The 4,758-nt window shown below is 45.3% G+C and overlaps 1 protein-coding gene and 1 pseudogene across 3 annotated transcripts in view; one reads left to right on the top strand and one right to left on the bottom strand.

Annotated features, from left to right (window-relative positions):
* ARL15 (ARF like GTPase 15) overlaps positions 1 to 4,758 on the bottom strand; it is a 494,530-nt gene that overhangs the window by 453,991 nt on the left and 35,781 nt on the right. The window lies entirely within an intron of this gene.
* On the top strand, positions 7 to 856 carry LOC102472964 (ferritin heavy chain pseudogene; annotated as a pseudogene).

Genomic DNA, 4,758 nt, shown 5'->3' with positions numbered 1-4,758 from the left:
TCATCTGCCCACTTCCGGTCTGTGGCAGACCAACGGTCCACTCGCTGCAGCCGGGATCCTGGAGCTCACCCTCCGCCAGACTCTGCCGTCGCCCACACTGGGTGCGCCCCAAGGCCCCGCTGCCGGCACCGCTCCGCCTTCACGCTCCAGCTCGCCCGCTGTGCCCCCACTAACCCACATGGCGACCACCACGCCCTCACAGGTGCGCCAGAACTACCACCCCGACTGCGAGGCCGCGGTCAACAGCCAGATCAACCTGGAGCTCTGCGCCTCCTACGTGTACCTGTCCATGGCTTTCTACTTCGACCGCGACGACGTGGCCCTGAACCACTTCGCCCAGTACTTCCTGCGCCAGTCGCACGAGGAGAGGGACCACGCCGAGAAGCTGATGCGGCTGCAGAACCAGCGCGGCGGCCGCATCTGCCTGCGCGACATTAAGAAGCCAGACCGCGACGACTGGGAGGGCGGGCTCCAGGCCATGGAGTGCGCCTTCCACCTGGAGAAGAGCATCAACCAGAGCCTCCTGGAGCTGCACTGGCTAGCCACTGACAAGAGCGATGCCCACCTGTGCGACTTCCTGGAGCGTCACTACCTGCACCACCAGGTGGAGGCCATCAAGGAGCTGGGCGGCCACGTGGCCAACCTGCGCAAGATGGGCGCCCCGGAAGCCGGCCTGGCCGAGTACCTCTTTGACAAGCTCACCCTGGGCGCCAGCCACCAGGAGGACTGAGCTAGACTGGGCCCCTGCCACGGGACTGAGCTAGGACTAGGTACCCCCGTGGGGATGCCTTCCCGGGTCAGCAGGCTGGGGTTGCATGCTGCCCTTACAAAAATGCTCACTTAAATTTTTTTCTCTCAGTTGTAGGATTATTTCCAATAAAGTTAATTGGTTCTTACCAAAAAGAGGAAGCTTTATTTAATATACAATGTTATTGACAGTATAAATACTAACATACAATAGTATTACTTCTAATATAAGTAGTAGTGTTATAAATTGAATACAATATTAGTATTAATACTAATAATATACAATAACTGTACTGTAATTACAAAAGTATCTCTATCCTCCTACCCCTAAAAAAAAAAAAGTCACAGAAGCTTTTAGAAATCTAATAACTAGATAAAAGGATGATCTGTATGCACTACCGAGTGAATCTTCATCTCAAGATGAAACTGGATACCATTTTTACTATTATAGTTTTGAAGGATGAATGCTTTCTCTGCTGGCAAAATGGCATTTAAAAATTTCTACGAAGGCAAAAGAAGAATTTTAAAGAGTTTATAAAGCTCTTATTACTAACCAAAATCTGTAACCATGTATGATATTTTATGCTGGTATGATTTACTAGGTCATCAGAAAAGTTATGATGCAGTTTTGCATAAATACATCATGACTATACTGACGGTCTAATAGTTTAAATTGCATTCATCACTTGGTTGGATTTTAGTTCAAGCAGTTGTTGAGTACAGAAAAACTGATCACCCCCTTGTGGCTTCCACGTGCTTTAAATGTTACCATACCTAGAGAAGTGTAAGACGGACTCTGTTTTGTTCACTTGGGCCTGTTTTGTTCACTTGGGCCCATTTTCACTGTTGGGTCACAATCTAACGAGGCTGCTGAAGGCTACAATTATTGTCTCACCCTCATCCTGCTAGCCAGTACCAGCTAGTTGTCTACCTTTGTGCTTCTGGCCCAGTTATGGTTATAAATTCCAACTCAAAAGTCTGAGGCTAAGGCAGGTCCCTTTAAGAATTTACCTAGAAATTCCAAAGAGCAGTCGTAAGCAATGTCCCATGTTCCTCTCTGGTCCAGTTTCCCCCGTACCCAACCACAGAAGGTTCATCTCAAGATCACATTCTTTTTTTTTCTTTTTTTTTTTTTTCCTCAAGATCATATTCTTTTTTTTTCTTTTTTTTTTTTTTGAGAGGTTTTTCACTATAGGGCGCGTGCGCTCGCCAGACAGACAGAGAGAGACATAGAGACAGAAAGCGAGAAATCACCCCCTAGGGGGGATGGTCACACCGCAATCCCTTCTCCATTCTCCTCTCGGGATCTTGGGCACACATGTACACGCACCTGGCGTGAGTTTTAAGCCACGGGGTCCGGGATGTGAACCGTGGTCGACTATGTGGGAGTCCAGCGACATAGCAATTACGCTAACTGCTGGTTCCCAAGATCACATTCTTCAGCATGGACCGTACTCATTGCCAGGATCTCATAAAAGCACAGAACCACAATTGTACTATAAACTCGCAGCCTAAATTTACTTCCTCTCCTTCTTCCTGACCAGAACCAAGCGAATGTTGTCTAATACCCAGAATAGTCTAGATCCATATAACAGGACTCCGTTTGTTTCAGAAACTAAATTACTTCTTTGTAATACATCCCTGTATTATATTTAAGAGAATACACACTATCTCCTGTGCTACACTCAAAGGAAGTTAGAATAATTATCTCCTTGGAGCAGATGCTTGGTTCTAAATACTTTTTTTCTTTTTCTGCTTCCCTCTTTCAATTTTTTTCTAGGTTTTGGTAGGTATCAAAACTCCTCCTCTGATAACATGTAAATTTTCCTACCTGTGCCTAAAGATGATCTGCCTGGAAAACTAAAGTGAGATTTATTTTCTTCCTCATCCCAAGCTAAGGCCCTCTAGGCATCTTGGTCTTTCACTGTCTTTGTAATCACAAAGGTAGCCCTCTCTACCCTCCTACTGTCTAAAAGAGAAATCACAGAAGCTGAATAGGAGGAGCTGGTAGGTAAAGGCAGAGCTCATAACTTCAAACCTTGGAGGGGAAGGTGTGTGGCACACATAAGATTTGTTGTCTTAAGTAATGACCTTTATTTATTTATTTATTTTGGAGAGGGTTTTGCTATAGGGCACGTGCACTCGCAAAAAAAGAGTCAGACGGAAAGCAAGAAATCACCTCCCATGGGGATGGGCACATCACAATCCCTTCTCCTCCATTCTCTTCTCGGGATCTTGGGCACACACGCACACCCATCTGGCATGAATTTAAGCCATCAGGTCCGGGACTTGAACCGCAGTCAGTGACATAGCCATTATGCTAACTGCTAATCCCAAATAATGACCTTTTATTAAGCTTTTTCCTTCTTAGATTTGGTATATATTCACCTGTATACAATACAATTTTATGCCTTAGAAGTTTCGATATGTTCCTCAATTCAGATTATATTGTACTATAAACTCGTAATATCTAAAATATGTACTATAAACTTCCTAATATGTAAAATATGTGACTTTTTGCTTTTTTAAAAGTTTATTTTATTTATTCCAAATTAGAGAGGAGGAGAGAGAGAGATATAGGCACCCCCAACAGGACCTTTATACCGCAATTCACCTATTGCTTCAGCCAGTCAGGATCACAGGCACACCCACACACTGCATGTACAGACAGGTCTTAGGACACAAACCCATGACTACCCCATGCAGCTCACAATGCAGAGTACTGCATTACCTCTGTGCCACCACCACAGGCCTGCCTTTCTGCTCTTGAAGTGCTTAACCAGCTGCTATCTGGTACCAATATTAAAGCACCTCACACACATACATACACACACAAACACACGCGCACACACACACACAAAACCCCACTTACCTCCACCATCTAACAGTTTTTCTCATCCTATAAACCAATAATCTGCTTAAATTTCCTTTTCGTTTTAGAATTTAACTTTTATTTCACAGGTGCTAACTAGAGGGGTTTTTTTTGTTTGTTTTGTTTATGTTCTTTATCTACAATTCACAAGAGTTTCTTCCCCTCCCTGTGTTACTCAGTCCACCACAATAAAACATCATAGCTTGAGTTGCTTAAAAAAAAATAGACATTTATTTTCTTATGGTTCTGGGGGCTGGAAGTCTGAGATCAGGCTGCAAGCAGGTCAGGCCTTGGTGAGGGCTCTCTTCCTGGCTTGCAGATAGCCACTTCTCTCAGACAGTCAGGAAGTCTGAAATTCCAAAGAGAAGTCCTAGGCAATGCCCCATGTGCCTCTCTGGCCCACAGGGGTGTCTCTTCCTAAGGGCACTAATCCCACCATAAGGCCACATCCTTATGGCCTCATCTAAACTTAGTTTTCTCCCAAAGGCCTCATCTCCAAATACCATCACACTGGGGGATCAGGGCTTCAATACGAATTTTGTGCTGGGCACAACACAGACCACTGTGCTCCCCTTTCAAAGACAATTTTTTATCTGCTTTAACTATGAATCCATAGTCATATCACCTTTGTTAAATAAACAGAGCTTAAATACCAAGCCTGGGTGTCAGGCCCAGACTAAATATTCATGAATGAGTACACACAATCGTGATATCAGCAGTGCTAATACTCTTTGGCTTCTAAATGTAAACATCCTATTGTAATGGCTTACACTGGCATTCATGGAATTGTGCCACTCAGATCTCCCTTCTAGAGAGGCACAGCCAGCTGACAGCCCCCAGCTGCCACAGCTTTGGATCCACCATGGAATTCATGCTGATGCTGTGTTTCTGCTGGGCTGCTGTCAGCTAGTGCCATAGCACATCGAGGTATGGGAGGAAGGGCTTTCCTGCCCAACGCAGAACTCCTGTAATGAATTCCTTTTCTCAGGGAAGCCCCATGCGCCCAGCCAAGACTTTTTCAGAGCTACACCGCAGTCTAAAGTTCTTCCTCCCCACCTCTTCTTCCTTCCCAGTCTCTTCTCACAGCTGCCAGACTCACAGCACAGTCTGAAGGCTCCCATCTGCTTTCTGTCATTCCC

This window comes from Tupaia chinensis, unplaced genomic scaffold, assembly GCF_000334495.1.
Source record: "Tupaia chinensis unplaced genomic scaffold, TupChi_1.0 Scaffold000251_1, whole genome shotgun sequence".
Lineage (NCBI taxonomy): Eukaryota > Metazoa > Chordata > Mammalia > Scandentia > Tupaiidae > Tupaia > Tupaia belangeri.
The sequence above is the reverse complement of the archived record's forward strand: the minus strand, read 5'-3'. Positions and strand labels throughout refer to the sequence as shown.